The 17,850-nt window shown below is 43.3% G+C and overlaps 1 protein-coding gene and 1 long non-coding RNA gene across 11 annotated transcripts in view; one reads left to right on the top strand and one right to left on the bottom strand.

Moving 5' to 3' along the window:
* Positions 1–17,850, bottom strand: part of CECR2 (CECR2 histone acetyl-lysine reader) — a 124,154-nt gene that overhangs the window by 97,267 nt on the left and 9,037 nt on the right. The gene's annotated exons all lie outside the window — the stretch shown is intronic.
* On the top strand, positions 5,608–11,562 carry LOC146403465 (uncharacterized). Its single transcript, XR_014804097.1, has 2 exons — positions 5,608–7,903; positions 10,818–11,562. It is a non-coding gene; the product is annotated as an uncharacterized LOC146403465 (long non-coding RNA).

Below are 17,850 nucleotides of genomic sequence, written 5' to 3'. Positions count from 1 at the left end.
AAAACCTCTTCAGTTGCCAGTTTCTGCCACCTACCCCTCTTCCCCAGAATATTTTTTCTTTGGGGGAGAGGAGGGTTCTAAATCATAGCCACATTTGTTCTCTCAACCTAAAGACAATCTTGCAAGGATGAGGCTCTCCTGGGGTCCTGCCAATAAATTCCACAAAGGCAGATGAGGTTACAATTACCCAGATGAGCAGCTAGTTACATAGAAAGCAAGGCTCCGGCGTCACCATCCCCTTCCCAACAACTGCTCTCCTACCTCTTCCTTCCCTGGCTCGCTGTCTTTCCTCATGCTCCTAAACCTGGGAGAAAAGTAGATGGCAGCCAGAACCAGAGTCAGAATTCAGCTCCGTTTTAAAAACAAGAATTTCAAAATGAAGTGACCTCCAAGAAACTTCCATATGCTGCGAGTATGGCCCTAATAAGCAAAAAAAAAAAAAAAAAGCAAACCAGTATTAAATCTGAAGACATGCTCAAAGAATTATCTCTTGAATCTTAAGATTTCTGGACAACATCCAGAAAGGATGAAATTTTACTAAAATATATTTACATTAGTAAAATCCACCATTTTCCATTCATGGTAATGCTCATCCCTAAGTGTACTTAAGCTGACCCTCCTGCTCAAATCACCACTTACTTCCGACACCACCCAAACCATCCTTTGCAAAAGCATCTTCCAGGTAGAAGACCTGGGACTCAGAACCATAAAATGTTAGAGTTGAAAGAAAACTTGCCTCACCCAAAGATGAGAAAACTGAGGTCCAGAAAATGGCCGAGACCTGCCAGGGTCCCAGAGTAAAATGCAGAGGGGCCAGGACCTGACCTGGTGGTTCGTCTCCTGAGCCCACCGCTGCACCACTTACTGAGGCCTGTCCCTGCTGAACCCAAACAGCTCACATCCCTGAGCCCAGTGCTTCTCATGCTTTCCTGTGCACAGGAGCACCTGGAAACTTCATTCAAATTCAGAGTCTGCTACAGTAAACCTAGGATGAAGCCTGAGATTCTGCACTTCTAACAAGCTCCCAGGTGATGCTGAAGCTGCTGGTCTGAGGATCACAAACAGAAGAGAAAGGCCTGAAAGCACCGAGTTCAATCCTATCCAATTCAGGCTTATTGCTTATTGTACAATTTATAACTCTCAAATCTACATTAAATCTCCCTAAGTCTCAGTCCTCTCATAAAAGTACTGTTGTCATGGAGTTCCCATCGTGGCCCAGCGGTTAGCGAACCCGACTAGCATCCATAAGGACTCGGGTTCCATCCCTGGCCTTGCTCAGTGGGTTAAGGATTTGGTGTTACCGTGAGCTGTGGTGTAGGTCACAGGTGCGGCTTGGATCCCGAGTTGTTGTGGCCGTGGCTGTGGCCTGCGGCTACAGCTCCGATTTGACCCCTAGCCTGGGAACCACCATATGCCTTGGGTGCAGCCCTAAAAAGATAAAAACACCAAAAAAAAAAAAAAAGTACTGTTGTCAGGACCAAATGATGTAATTCACATATTAATACCTAATTCTTGGTACTTAATGTTTGGTGATTAGTAATAGCTAATTTGAAAGCAATTTTTAGGTATTTTTATATCTGAGGGCATTGAATTATCACAGTAATTCAATGGGTAGGTACTACTGCTTGTGTGATGTCACACAGGTACTTAGCCTGGCAACAGGAAACAATATGCATTCTTTTTTTTTTTTTTGCTTTTTGCTTTTTAGGGCCACACCCACGGCATATGGAGGTTCCCAGACTAGGGGTCAAATAGGAGCTGTAGCAAATGGCCTATACCACAGCCACACAGGATCCAAGCCACATCTGCGACCTACACCACAGCTCACAGCAACACCAGGTGCTTAACCCAATTAGCAAGGCCAGGGATGGAACCTGCTACCTCATGGATCCTGGTCGGATTCATTTCCACTGCGCCATGACGGGAACTCCAACAATGTACATTCTTAAGTACATCACTGTCCTCCTGATTCCAAATCCCCGTAGACAATTTCTTTTTTTCTTTTTGCTTTTCAGGGCCGCACCCATGGCATATGGAAGTTCCCAGGCTAGAGACTGAAATGGAGCTACAGCTGCCAGCCTTGCCACAGCCACAGCAACTCAGGATCTGAACCACATCTGCAACCTACACTACAGCTCATGGCAATGCTGGAAATCCAATCCACAACCTCATGGCTACTAGTTGGATTTGTTTCTGCTGAACTCCCCTGTGGACAATTTCTATTGCACATCTCCTCTTGAAGGTTGCAAATTAAGCCCAAGCTCACCATGCCCCACACTTACACTTCACCACAGACCCAATCCTCAACTCAGTGAAGACCCTGCCGACACCTGGCAGCCCCCAGGCTGAACCACAGGACTCATGGGAGTAGGTGAGTCTCCACAGTCAGACCAGCACTCCCTTCTTCATGACACAGGGTTTTAACACCCCCTCTGCTACCCTGATGTAAAACTCATAGATAATAAAGCCTTCCTACATCCACAAATATAAATAGACATGTTAATCTTACTGTACTCAAAAAGAGACATAAAATGTAAAAAGATATATTTCAAAATATAAATGCTTAAGCATGGAGGCACTGGAAGAACAGCTGTCAGTCACTTGTTAAAAGGGCACCTAAGAGTGCAGACAAGAGGGCAGCAGTGCAAGCAATCCCACTATGACCAGAGATGAGCAAGATCTGATACAGAAAGTTCCAGAGTGCTGAAGAACTCTTAGGGATGTTCCAAACAAAACAGTAAACCTCTCAACTCACAGAATTCCTAAAAATTTTAGTGTATGTTAAAACACTGCATAAAATATCTTGTGTTTACACGTAAAAGGCAAGTTTGGACTTAGACTCAAATACAAATGTCTTCCTTCACCTGAACAAGAGATCTTAGGCTGGGGGTGTTCTTCACTGAGGGGGTGTCCTGAGCCCTCTGTGACACCCAGCATGCCCACCCCCATCCACTAACCGCCAGTACTGCCATCAGATCTCTGGGATGAAAAACACTGCCACAAATTCCCAGAATACTACCTGGTGATGACAAGGCCACTGAGGCTACTGCCACAGCCTGGTAATTTGTCTTTCTGGTTCCTATCTGCTTATTCTATCTTAAGAGTGAATCGAAATGAACGTTCTACTCTGCAAAGATTATCTATTCAATAAACAAATGTTTACTGCACACAGATTATATACCAGGCCTTTTCTTTTTTTTTTTTTTTTTTTCCGTCTTTTTGCCATTTCTTGGGCAGCTCCCTTGGCATATGGAGGTTCCCAAGCTAGGGGTCCAATCGGAGCTGTAGCCACCGGCCTACACCAGAGCCACGGCAACGCGGGATCCGAACTGCATCTGCGACCTACACCACAGCTCACAGCAATGCCGGATCCTTAACCCACTGAGCAAGGCCAGGGACCAAACCTGCAATCTCATGGTTCCTAGTCGGCTTCGTTAACCACTGTGCCAAGACGGGAACTCCTATGCCAGGCCTTTTCTAAACACTGAATCACATCATTCTTATCTGCTCAAACTATAATAACTCATCACCTAAGACTTCCTTCCTTTCTTTTTTTTTTTTTTTTTTTTGTCTTTTTAGGGCTGTACCCGTGGCATATGGAAGTTCCCAGGCTAGGGGTCGAGTCAGCATTGCAGCTGCCAGCCTATGCCACAGCAGTGTGGGCTTTGAGCCATATCTGCAACCTACACCACAGCTCACAGCAATGCCAGATCCTTAACCCACTGAGCGAGGCCAGGGAGTCAAACCCTCGTCCTCGTGGATGCTAGTTGGGTTTGTTACCACTGAGCCATGATGGAACTCCCACCTAAGGCAATTTTCAAACAGTGCTCCACTTTTTTTTCTGTTTTACATACTGAATTTCAATAAAAAATTTCCTTTTATCCAAGTGATTCACATCTTTAAAAGTTTAAAAATCACAACCTTCAGGATGAAACCTGAACCAAATAGTCTTCCTACCCAACCACACCCTCGCTAGGACCTCACCTCCTCTCCTGCCACCCCACCTGCCTTGCAAAGATGGTCCTACAATACCCAACACTCCTTCCCTCAGTCACATGGTCTCTAGTTCATGCTTCTAACCGGCTATCATGCCCCCCCGCCCCAAGTGACCCTCTACCTATCCATCTGCTGATTCCGTGCCCAGCCTTCCAGGCTCTGGGGAAGCTGTGAAACCTTCCCAAGTCCTCTAAACAGGCTCAGCTATTAGCTGTTAGCTTCTGCTATATCTTGCACAGTTCCTTTCTAACAAACATCTTACTGTACTATTTAGACATCTATCTCTATAATATCTCCCTCTATCTCTTAAATTTTATGGGTAATGTCTATGGCTTTTGCCTCAATTTCTGGGACTTATCAGTGTGCAGAGACACCCTTGAATTCTCTCAAAGATAACTTGATTGAGTGATATAATAGTTTCTCTTCTTCTGAATCAAAAAGGTAAATTTCCTTAACCAAGAGATGGAAAAAAAGTATCGCTAACAGTAAACAACATGAAATTGTGCAGCTTCTGATGAGACACGATAAGTATGCAACAACATGTATGAAATAGTCTTACCAAAAATATTTCACTTTAATCTTGCATTACCAGCCTGGGAAAATCCAAAACACAAATTATTTTATAAGACAACTGGCCCAGACTCTTCAAAGAGTTATAAAAAGCAGTCAAGGGGACTACTCTAGATAAAGATAAATTAAATAATATTCAGGTACAAAGCACGCAACCTTAATCACATCCTTGACCAAAGCCAAACCAACGATGTAAGACACTTCTGTGATGAGGGTGGGGGCAGGCTCTGAATATTAAGTTAGATAATATTATGAAATATTATTGAGTAATAATATGGAACTTCTTAATTTGCCATAGTATTACTAGTATTGTGGTTATGTAGGAGAATGTTATTTTTACACTGTCCTTATGCAAAGTATGCTAAAGTATTTAAGAGTGAAATGTCACAATGTATGCATGATGAAAGTTAGTATTTACATTTACATAAACATGTATACACATATGCACACACACATATATACAGAGAGTATGTGGGTGTCGGTTGTACCATTCTTTCAGAGTTTATAACGGATTTGTTAGTTTCTTTTCTCCACCGAACAGATTTTTGATATAATTCAGGAACATTCTCATCTAAACAGCTTCAGATGAAGAGTTTAATCCATACACTGAAAAGCACCACAGCCACACAATGACGCGCAGGCGAGGCGCCACAAGGCCAGGAAACCTCCTGCTACTCTCTGCACCTCCAGCTCTTCGAGGTGCAAAGCCTCTGCTTCTTACCATCTGCTGGCTTCAAGTTCTGTTTCTCCTTTGTGTCCTGGTTATGTGTAACTGTGGCTGCAAGAAGGCAGCACATAAACCACCTCGATAGTTCTAAGAACTAGTCCTTTCATTCAAGCTTAGTCTACATTTTCAGGTCTGTGTCACTCAGCTGAGGGAATACCACCAAAGTACCTTCTAGCTCTGAAACCTTGAACCCAGTCTTACTTTAACTGAATCACTTTTTCTCTTTTTCTTTTTGGCCGCAACCATGACAGTGGGAGTTCCCAGGTCCTTAAATCTGCGTGTCACAAGCGTCAAAGAGAATGCCCGTCCTGAACCTTTTTTTTTTTTTTTTTTTTTGCTTTTTTAGAGCCACACATGTGGCCTATATAAGTTCCCAGGCTAGAGGTCGTCGAATCAGCCACGGCAATGTGGGATCCCAGCCGAATCTTCGACCTACACTGAATCTGTGACCTACACCACAGCTCAGACCAACACTGGATTTTCCAGTTTTACTTGTACCAATTTGCATGACTGTGCCGTCACAATTTTTTACCTCATTCATCTTGAGTAAGCCATTAAGTACTTGAGGAATTGAATGTTAGAAAGAAAGAAAGAAAAACCCGATGGTTTTTGCTTTTTAAATTACCTCATACCAGAGCTCCCTTGTGGCACAGCAGGTTAAGGATCAGATATTGTCACTGCAGCAGCCTGGGTGGCTGCTATCCCTGGCTTGGAAACTTTCACATTCTGCAGGTGCAGCCACACACACACACACACACAAATTATCTTGTACCAACTATTCCAATAATCTGCTCTTAAATCCCATCATCCAGAGAAAACGGATGCAACACTAACACACTTAACACTGATGGTTCTGTGGAGCCACTGCAGCAAACTTTGAGGAAAACTCCCTTTCATCTACCTAAATGGAAGACTTGTCTTTTCCAACACAGAATGATTCTCTATGCTCCAGAATTAAGCTGGAAAAAGACATGAGAACTCTGCTTCCACAGGTTAGCCCACAAACTGTCTCAGAGAAAACAGTTCCATGCAAAGAGAAAAATACCACTTACTTCTTACAGATTAAATAAAGAGCAATAAAAATACTTCCCATGTTTTATTATGAAACATCTAAAAAGCAAATACAAAACCTCTAGAAGAAAACATAGAAGAAATACTTAGTGATCTCAGGTCAGGCTATAGTTTCTTAAAATGATGGTAGAAGCATGATCTGAAGAAGAAAAAGAGGATAAACTGCACTTCTCAAATATAAAATGTCCTGCCATCCCAAAAAAACACCGTTAAGGGAATGAAAAGATAAGCCCTAGAATTGGAGAAAATATTTTTCAAGTATACACCTGACAAAGAAAAACTGGATTGTCTTCTTAATGTTGAGTTTTGAGAGTTCTTCATGTATTTGCGCCACCAGGGAACTCCAAACAACTCAATTTTTTAAATGGACAAAAGATTTTAAAAAGATATTTCTCCAGGAGGTTCCTGGTACTACAGCAGGTTGTCCCAGTGTTGTCACTGCTGTGGTTTGGGTCTCTGCTGTGGTATGGATTCAATCCCTGGCCCCAAAACTTCCTCACTTGCCATGAATGAGCACCCCCCCCACATCGACAAATCCAACCACAAAAGATACTTCTCCATAGTATAGGGATGGCAAATAAGCATATGAAAAATTACTCAGTACAATCAGTCATGAGGTAAATGTAAATTCCTAACACAACGATAGCAGTTCTCCCTCTGGTGGTGTAGCAAGACGGGATCCAGCACTGTCACTGCAGCAGCTTGGGTCACTGCTGAGGCAGGGGTTCAACCTCTGGCCCAAGAACTTCTGCATGCCAAGGGGGCAGCAAAAACACAACAACCAACTACAATAAAAAACAAAACCAAAAAACCCACAATTAGATTGCAGTACACACCTATTAGGATAGTGTTAAAAACAACAACACTGGAGTTCCCATTATGGCTCAGCAGATTAAGACCCTGAAGCAGATTCAGGTTTAATCCCTGGCCTCACTCTGCTCTGGCATAGGCCACAGAGGTGGCTCGGATCTAGTGTTACTATGGCTGTGGCATGCCTCAGCTGGAGGGCCTCAGCTGCAGGTCTGCTTCGAGCCCTAGGCCTGGGAACTACAGGTTAGGTGAAAAAATAACACTGATAGTAACAAGCACTGGATGCAGAGGAGCTGTGGCTCACACACTACCGGTGGCAATTCCAGAAGCTACAAAACTGTTCTCCAAAGGCAAACACACTTTTACCATGACTCAAAAATCTTACTCCTAGGTACTCACCCTAACACCTGTATGTGAACACTTAAGCAACTTCATGATCGCCCAAACTAGAAACAGCTCAAACTTTCTTCCACTGGTGGATGGAAAAATAAACTGGTTTGTCTCAACAAAGGATTATTATTTGCCAATAAAGACACCAGACTCAAAGGGCTACATACTGTACAATTCCATTTATACAAACTGCCCAGACTAGAAGAAGTGGTTAAGAAGTGGCAAGAGGAGAATTTTGGGGGGAATGAAGCTCTTCTATACCTCAATTGCAGCAGTGGTTATACAACTATAAAAAGTCACAGAAATATATAAAGATGTGGGAGTGTTGGAGTTCCCATCGTGGCTCAGTGGTCAACAAATCCAACTAGGAACCATGAGGTTGCGGGTTCGATCCCTGACCTCGCTCAGTGGGTTAAGGATCTGGCGTTGCCGTGAGCTGTTGTGTAGGTTGCAGACGCAGCGCGGATCCCACGTTGCTGTGGCTCTGGCGTAGGCCGGTGGCTACAGCTCCGATTCAACCCCTAGCCTGGGAACCTCCACATGCCGAGGGAGCAGCCCAAGAAATGGCAAAAAAAGACAAAAAAAAAAAAAAAAAAGAAAAAGATGTGGGAGTGTTAATATATATAAATTATACATCAACTAAAATAATTAAAAAAGCAATTTGGAAAACAATTTGGCAGTTTATTATAAAGTTTAATATGCACTTAATATGACCCAGCAATTCCACTGCTAGGTATGTGCTCAAGAGAATTGAGAACATATGTCCACGTGAAGATTTGTGTGTGAATGTACTTAGCACTCACATCCACAACTGCCAACCTGGAAACAACCCAATGTCCATCAAAAAGAGAACAACAAGAAAATGGATAAACTGCAGTACAGCCATACAATGGAATACCACTTAGCAACTTAAAAAATTAACTGGAGTTCCCTTGAGACACAGCAGGTTAAAGATCCAGTGTTGTCAAAGCAGAGACTTGGGTCACTGCTATGGCACAGGTTCAATCCCTGGCCTGGGAACTTTCACATGCCAAGAGTGCAGCCTAAAATAATAATAATAATAATAATAAGCACTGAGATACACAATATGGATGCATCTTCAAGTCATGCTGGATGAAAGAAGCCAGATACAAAAGAGCACAGGCTGTGAGACCATGTGTGTTAAATTCTAGAAATGGCAAATAAATCTATAGAGACAGAATGCAGATCAGTGATTGTCTTCTGAGACCAGAGTGGGAGTCAACTGCTAAGGGACCCAAGGAATATCTGTCAATGACAAAAACGCTCTGTATCTTTTTTTTTTTTTTTTTTTTTTGCCAATAAGCAAATGAAAAGATGCTCAACATCCTTAATCATCAGGGAAATGCACATCAAGACTACAATGAGATACTACTTCACACTAACCAGATTGCTAAATTCAGAGTCAGATAACAGGACTTGGCAAGAATGTGGAGAAACTGGAACCCTCGTATACTGCTGGTAGGAACTGAAAATGGTACAGCCTCTTTGGTAAACAGGCAGTTTCTCAAATAATCAAACACAGTTACCATATGACCCAGCAATTCCACTCCTGGTTATATACCCAAGAGAACAAAAAACATGTGTCCACACAAAAAATTGTACACCAATGTTCATGGCAGCATTGTTCATAAAGCCAAAGGTGGGAACAACCTAGATGTGTCCATCAACAACAGGTAAATATAGTACATCCACACAATGGGATGTTATTATTCAGTTAGAAAAAAGGAATGAAGTGGAGTTCCCATCGTGGCGCAGTGGTTACCAAATCCGACTAGGAACCATGAGGTTGCAGGTTCAATCCCTGGCCTTGCTCAGTGGGTTAAGGATCCGGGGTTACCATGAGCTGTGGTATACGTTGCGGAATCGGCTCGGATCCTGTGTTGCTGTGGCTCTGGCATAGGCCAGTAGCTACAGCTCCGATTAGACCCCTAGCCTGGGTATCTCCATGTGCCGCAGGAGCAGCCCTAGAAAAGGCAAAAAAAAAAAAGGAATGAAGTACTCATCTATGACAATGATAAGCCTTGAGAAAATGATGCTGAATGAAAAAGGCCAGTCACAGTAGACCATATACTGTATGAGTCCATGCATTAAAACAACAGAAAAGAGGTATCAGAAAAGACAACAGGAGTTCCCGTCGTGGCGCAGTGGTTAACGAATCTGACTAGGAACCATGAGGTTGCGGGTTCGGTCCCTGCCCTTGCTCAGTGGGTTAACGATCCGGCGTTGCCGTGAGCTGTGGTGTAGGTAGCAGACACGGCTCGGATCCCGCGTTGCTGTGGCTCTGGCTACAGCTCCGATTTGACCCCTAGCCTGGGAACTTCCATATGCCATGGGAGCGGTCCAAAGAAATAGCAAAAAAAGACAAAAAAAAAAAAAAAAAGACAACAGAAGACAACAGAAAAGGGGTAACGAAGTAGATTAGTGGTTGTTCACAGATGGAAAGGGGATGAGAGGTGGAGGTAATGAAAATGTCCTAAAATTGACTGTGGTGAAGTCTGTACCTAACTGTAGACATACTAAAACCCACAAATTATACCCTTTAAGTGAGTGAATCGTATGGTATGTGAATTATACCTCAATAAAGTCATTAAAAAATTGTACTTGGCAATCACTTTAACCCACATAAGCATGAGACGGATTTTGTTTTTACAATTACTGCTTTATACTTCAAAGTAAATAGGAGATCACACAAACATATCTTTATTATTTAATCCTGTCTTCCAAATGATTCTCAGTTAAAACATTACCATAGTTCGAAATCTAAAATGAGAAAAAAAATGTTAACAATAATTACCAGTTGTTGAAAACTTTGTGTGCCAGGCCCTCCTATGCCTCAGCTCATTTCAATCTCAGTAGAACCCTATGGAATGGGCAAGAAGCTTACCAACAAAGGTGAGGCTCAGACAGGTCAAGTAGCTATCCACACCTTCAGTACGCCTGGACTGGAGCCAGTATTTTTTTTTTTTTTTTTTTTTGGTCTTTTGTCTTTTTAGGACAGCACTCAGGGCACATGGAGGTTCCCAGGCTAGGGGTTGAACTGCAGCTGTAGTCACTGGCCTACACCACAGCCACAGCAACGTGGGACCCGAGTCATGTCTGCGACCTACACCACAGCTCACAGCAGCGCCAGATCCTTAACCCACCGAGCAAGGCCAGGGATCGAACCCGCAACCTCATGATTCCTAGTTGGATTCGTTTCTGCTGTGCCACAACGGGAACTCCCTGGAGCTAGTATTATTCCAATGAACTTTTTCCCATTATTATTTCACCAGATATACTTGCAGTTTCCAATTTAAATAATTTTACTGATTTTTCCCGATTACTTGGATAACTAGGTTAGCTTCAACCTGCTTAAAAACTATCCCAACAACCAAACAAATGTGCAATGCAGGATAGAAACGAGACAACATTTATGAAAGTTATTATGGGGACAAGTGAGGGTGTTGTTATAGAATTGTTAATTTCCATAAATGTGAACATGCTGGTGTGAGCATGTGGGAGAGGGTCCCTATTCCTATGAAGCACATGCCAAAAGTATTTTGGGGGAAAAGAATCATCACATTGCCAACTTACTTTTCTGATGGTTCAACAAAAAAGAAAACATAAAGCTTATGTGGTAAAATGTTAACAACTGGTTAATATAAAGTCATGCAGGGTTCACCTATAATTGTCTTTGTACTTCACTGTAGATTTGAAGTTTTTTTTTAAAGTATAAAGAAAAAATAAAATCTGAAGCTTTTATTTTTTTTTTAATTTTGGCCACCCTGCAGCACATGGAGGTCCTGGGCTGGGGATCAGATCTGAGCTGCAGTTGCAACACTGGATCAACCCACTGTGACAGGCTGGGAATTGAACCTGCATCCTGGTACTGCAGAGATCCCATGGTGTCACAGTGGGAACTCCCAAGATCTGAAGCTTTTTTTTTTTTTTTTTGCTTTTTAGGGTCAAATTTGTGACATATGGAGGTTCCCAGGCTAGGGGTCAAATAGAAGCTACAGCTGCTGGCCTACACTACAGCCACAGCAACACCAAATCTGAGCCGCATCTTCAACCTACACCACAGCTCACGGCAATGCCAGAATCCCCAACCCACTGAGCAGGGTCAGGGATTGAACCAGCATCCTCATGGATACTAGTCAGATTCGTTTCCACTGCACCACAATGGGAACTCCCAAGAATGCCCATGTTTTTAAAGCATAGAAACACTGTAATGTTGGAGTTCCTACTGTGACACAGTGAGTTAAAGAAACTTGCATTGCTGCAGCTGTGGTGTAGCAGGTTCTGGGTAGCAGCTGCAGCTGGAATTCCCTCCCTGACCTGGGAACTTGGATATGTCAAGGGTGTAGCCGTTAAAAAACAAACAAAATTCCCACTGTGGCTCTTCGGAAAGGAATCTGGCTGGTATTCATGAGGACGCAGGTTTGATCCCTGGCCTCACTCAGGGGGTTAAGGATCTGGCATTGCCATGAGCTGTGGTGTAGCTCACAGACTCGACTCGGATCTGGCGGTGCTGTGGCTGTGGTGTGGGCTGGCGACTACAGCTCTGATTTGGCCCCTAGCCTAGGAACCTCCATATGGCAGGTACAGCCCTAAAAAAAAGACAAAAACAAAAAGACAAATGCAAAAAAACAAAAAAAACCCCACTGAAATGTTTAGGAGTTAATGGGTATCATGTCTGCAACTTACTCTCAGGGAACAGACTGGTGGTTCCCAGAAGCAGGGATTGGTGAGATGGGTGAGGGGGGTCAACAGGTACAAACTTCCAGTTATAAAACAGTAAGTCCTGGGATGTGACATACAGCACGGTAACGATAGTTAATACTGTCTTATCTACGTGAAAGCTGCTAAGAGAGTAGATCTTAAAAAGTTCTCATCACAAGAAAAAAATTTGAAGAGTTAACAGTGGGATAAGTATCTGGTGGTGGTACTGCAGCAGCTCGGGTAGCTCTGCAGCATGGGTTTGATCCCTTGCATACTTCCACATGTCACAGGTGCAGCCAAAAAAGAAGAAACAAAGAAAAGAAAATTGTAACTACACGTGGTGTTGACTGTTTAATACATAAAAACATGGAATTCGACTCGTGGTGGTGATCGTTTAATACATTCAACTTGAGGTGACTGTTTAATATATAAAAACATGGAATTATGTTGTTCACCTGAAACTAGTAACATTCTACGTCAATTATATCTTTTTTTTCTTTTTTTTGTCTTTTTGACATTTCTTGGGCCGCTTCCCACAGCATCTGGAGGTTCCCAGGCTAGGGGTTGAATCGGAGCTGTAGCTGCCGGCCTACACCACAGCCACAGCAACGTCGGATCCTTAACCCACTGAGCAAGGCCAGGGATCGAACCCGAAACCTCATGGTTCCTAGTTGGATTCGTTGATCACTGAGCCACGACGGGAACTCCTATCTCAATTTTTAAAAAGGATAAGTTGACAAATGAGAAACATCAAGTAGTGCCTGGAACACTCACAGTGAACACTAAATTCAAGTTAGCTTTTGTCATGAAATTTAAGATAAAAGTTGTGAAGAAAATTCAAAACCCAAGACCTCAAATGTAGAAGGTATTAAGAAAAGCCTAATGGACAAAAACACCAATCCTATCCTGGGAGGGGTGGGGAATCTTTCTGTTCATAGCTGTTATGATAGTAAACAACTAAAAATAACCTTAATGCTCCACTGAGGATTGGTTAAATAAATCAGCATGAATACTCCACAGCTATTAAAGTCGGAACGTGTACAATGAAAGGGCATTCTATCATGTAATATTGTTAACTGAATAAAACAGGATTCAGAAGAGTATGCGAAGTACAAGCCTACACTGATACAATATTTAATACACACACAAAGAAGAAAGGGAGAAAGTGTCAGGCTCTTTGAGGGGCAAGGAGTGCAGACCCTCAGACGCTTGTGGGTTCCCACAGGATGGATACCAACAGGCTGGTGCTGGAGCCCACCTGTTAATTCCCCTAATGGGGGGGTCTTTCTTGCTCCCTCATATGGCAAGGTTTTGATTTGCATTGTGGCTTCTCATTGTGACCTTTCAACTTCTTTTCCACAATAATTCGATAACCCTAGTATTTCCTAGGTTACAATCCCAAAAATGGGAATTTGACTATCCTAGTTCATCTCTTCTTGCAAGTTGTGTGAGATCACTAGCAAGGGTATAGTTACTTCATGGGGTGGGGGGTAAAAGGCATAACAGCCAGATAACCTCCAAAAATACTGTAGAGCCAACGGAAAGGTAAGACAAAAGAACTACGCCTTTCCCTTGAGCTGTCATTTCCCAAGCATGGGTAACTGATTAGAAGAAACACCACATTAATAACTATCTTATTGGTACATAAACTCCCATTACAGAAGCATTAGAGTTCCACTTAAGATCATGAAATACTTTTAACAGGGAGAGACTAAAAACTGAGGTATTCCAAACAATCAATAGATAAGCAAGAGTAAATCTAAAATTCTAATGAGGAGTCCCTCATTAGAATCTGACTAGCAGAGTTCCCACTGTGGCGCAGCAGAGATGAATCCAACTAGGAACCATGAGGTTGCGGGTTTGATCCCTGGCCTAGCTCAGTGGGTTAAAGATCTGGTGTTGCCATGAGCTGGGTTGTAGGCCCCAGATGAGGCTTAGATCTGGTGTGGCTGTGGTATAGGCCAGCGGCTACAGCTCCAATTTGACCCCTAGCCTGGGAAACTCCATATGCTGCGGAGTTTTTTTTTTAAAAAAAGAAAGACAAATAAATAAATAAAATTCTAATGAAAGGAGTTCCCTGATGGCCTAGTGATTAAGGATTTGGTGGTGTCACTGCTCTGGTCGGGGTCTGATCCCTGACCTGGGAACTAACATAAACTGCAGGCATAGCCAAAAAAAATTTCTAATGTTAAAAAGAGTATATTTCTGGAGTTCCAGTTGTGGCTCAGGGATTAAAAAACCCAATTACTATCTGTGAGGAAGCAGGTTCAATCCCTTGCCTTGCTCAGTGGGTTAAGGATCCATGTTGCTGCAAGGTGTGGCACAGACCAAAGATGTGGCTCGGATCTGGCACTGCTGTAGCTGTGGCATAGGCTGGCACCTGCAGCTCAGGTTCGACCCCTAGCCTGAGAACTTTTGTATGCTACAGGTACGGCCCTAAAAAGACCAAAAAAAAAGAAAAAAAGAAAGAAAGAAAAAGAAAAGAAAAGAAATAAAGAAGTACATTTCTTTTTTTTTTTTTTTTTCCCCACTGTACAGCAAGGGGGTCAGGTTATCCTTACATGTATACATTACAATTACATTTTTCCCCCAGCCAGAAGTACATTTCTATGCCCAGATTTTCATTTTCCTAAACAGGAAGCTAAAACAGGGAGCAAGGGACAATACCAGGGGTTGGTTCACTATCACCCTTCTCCCAACAATCAGAAAAGGAAATCAGAGTGAAGAGGACAGAAGGTATAATACACAGCGTAGAATACAGAAACAGGCTGACTTTTCTTTTTTTGGCCTTACCTGCAGCAAGTGGAAGTTCCCAGGCCAGAGAATAAAGTGCCATAGCAGCAGCCCTAGCCACTGAAGTGACAACACCAGATCCTTAACCTGCAGTGCCACCATGGAACTAACTCTGACTCTCCTTTTAAAAGCAGGTGGGTTGTTCTACAATTGACCTCTTCAGTACAGTGTTAACCATCTAGGAATTTTTCTTTTTATATCAGTTATACTAGTCATGAAAAAAAGGTTTTTAAAACGTTCATTCTTGCCCACCATTCTCTTAGGCCTCCTAAAGAGCTCTCTTCCCCTCTCATTCCAGAATGTAGTTTTAGCCTCTCTTCTTTCAGACAAGCCTCTGAAGTCATCTTAGGCCTCTTCAAGTCACCAACTCAAAGGTTGTTTTCTTTCCTTTTTTCTCTTTCTCTCTCTCCCCCTCCCCCACCCCTTTGCTTTTTAGGGCCACAAAAAAGCAAAGAGGTTCCCAGGCTAGGGGTCAATCGGAGCCACAGCTGCCAGCCTATGCCACAGTCACAGCAATGCTGGAGCCGAGCCGCTTCTGCAACCTACACAGCACCCCACAGCAATGCCAGATCACTAACTCACTGAGTGAGGCCAGGGATCGAACCCACATCCTCATGGATACTAGTTGGGTTCGTAAACTGCTGAGCCACGAACAGAACTCCTCAATGATTGTTTTCACTTGTAACTTTTCCTATACTTCTTGGCATCACTCAGCAATGCAGACCTTAGAGCTGTTGGACTAGACCTGGAACCTCGCAAGGCCACTGCCTGAGAACATGGTCAGTGAGCAGCCATACCTGCCAGGATCCTCCAGAGGACACGTTACAGAACAGTCCAGTGTGCTATTTTGGTTTTGTCTTTAAAACTTAAACTATCTTTTATTTACTTATTTATTTGGCCATACCTGTGCCATGTAGAAGTCCCTGGGCCAGGGATGGATCCCGCACCACTGTGGCAACAATACCAGATCCTTAACCCACTAAGCCACCAGGGAACTCCAGTCCAGTGTTTTTTAAGTTGCTTGTTAGCACCACATTCCATTACTTGCAGCCAGAAACATTCTTACTCCACATCACCTTCCTTACCCACCCAACATGGTTGGCCACCTGGTACCACTCTTCCTTAATGCCAGTGAACAGTGTCCTGTCCCATCACTACCAACTCCAGCATTTTTCACCCACCCACTCCAAGAGTTAAGCCCAACTACCAATACCAGACAGTCTAACACATGTAGAATACAGGATAGACATTCTTGTCTAAAACTTCCATGCCTGAATAAAAAAGATCAAAACTACTGAGCCTAGCATTCCCATCCAGGCTTGCTGCAACATACCTGAAGCTTATGTTTCACTAGTTCCCCAGAGAAGAGAACTCTGATCCGGCTGCACTAACTTCCTCACTGTGACCCCTACCCACCCTGCCTTCTCCAGGAAGCACTTCACCCAAGACGCCACAGTGATTCCCTCCACAGCTACGCTAACTCTGCAGGGCAGCAGAGAACAGCAACCACACCCCACACCTCTATAATGATTCTGGGGCGGTTAATATTAATAATGATGACAATAACGGACAGAAAGGATGGTAACTAGGACTTTAGAGTCTCCTTTTCCTTTTATTCCACCACTAAAGAGCCGCATATTGCATAAATCCAAGTACAATTATTGATAATAAATAGGGGCTCCACCAAGAGTGATGAAAATCTTGTGTTAGTGAGGATACAGGTATCCTCAACAATTGTTTTGTTTTGGTTTTTGGCCACACTCACAACATATGGAACTGCCCAGGCCAGAGACTGAACCAGCACCACTACAGAGACGATGCCACTGGATCCTTAACCTGCTGCGCTACAGCAGGAACTATTCAACATTGTTAGAATACTCTCCCAATTCCCAACATCCAGTAAGAAAGGCTGGATGCCTACTTTAACAACACAATGGAAAATGGCGGGATGGGATGGAGGAGCTCCCCACTGGGGCGCAGCAGAAATGAATCCGACTAGGAACCATGAGGTTGCGGGTTCGATCCCTGGCCTTGCTCAGTGGGTAATGGATCTGTGTTGCCGTGAGCTGTGGGGTAGGTCTCAGATGCGGCTCGGATCTGGCGTTGCTGTGGCCGTGGCGTAGGCTGGCAGCTGTAGCTCTGATTAGACACCTAGCCTGGAAACCTCCATATGCTGCCAGTGCGGCCCTAAGAAGGAAAAAAAAAAAAAAAAAAAAAAGACAAAAGAAACAAAGTGTGGGATGCTAACCCAAAGCAATGCTAGTCAAAGACTGAAAGAAATAAATTCTCTAATTTCGGCACAGGTGAAATGCCATTAAATCACCTTTACCCCATACAGCCGTGTCTCCTCAACAAAGAGTACCAGGATACCAACTATAAACATTGTCTCCCACAACTAAAAACTCTGCAAACACAATATTTCAGGGAAACAGAAGAGACACGAAGGGAATGGGGATGAGAAAAGTTTTGCTAAAGTAGACCTGTTAATTTAACACATTTTCAGTCAAGGAAATCAACTATCCTCAAGGAGGGGTGTTTATTAAAAGCAGCTGGTCAGGAGAGAACACGCCCCACCAGAGCATTCTCAGTTCTAAGAACTTACTCCATTCTCAAGAATTATTAATTGGAAGTGATTTGAAGGCTCGACATTAAAAACATCAAGTGTGGAGTTCCCGTCGCAGCGCAGTGGTTGATGAGTCCGGCTGGGAACCATGAGGTTGCGGGTTCGATCCCTGCCCTTGCTCAGTGGGTTAACGATCCGGCGTTGCCGT

The sequence above is a fragment of the Sus scrofa genome, chromosome 5 (assembly GCF_054392235.1).
Source record: "Sus scrofa isolate SSC_HxYL_T2T_F1_AM1 chromosome 5, Sscrofa_HxYL_maternal_Yorkshire_Landrace_v2.0, whole genome shotgun sequence".
NCBI classification, from domain to species: Eukaryota; Metazoa; Chordata; class Mammalia; order Artiodactyla; family Suidae; genus Sus; species Sus scrofa.
This window is presented reverse-complemented; position numbering and strand designations above follow the sequence as displayed.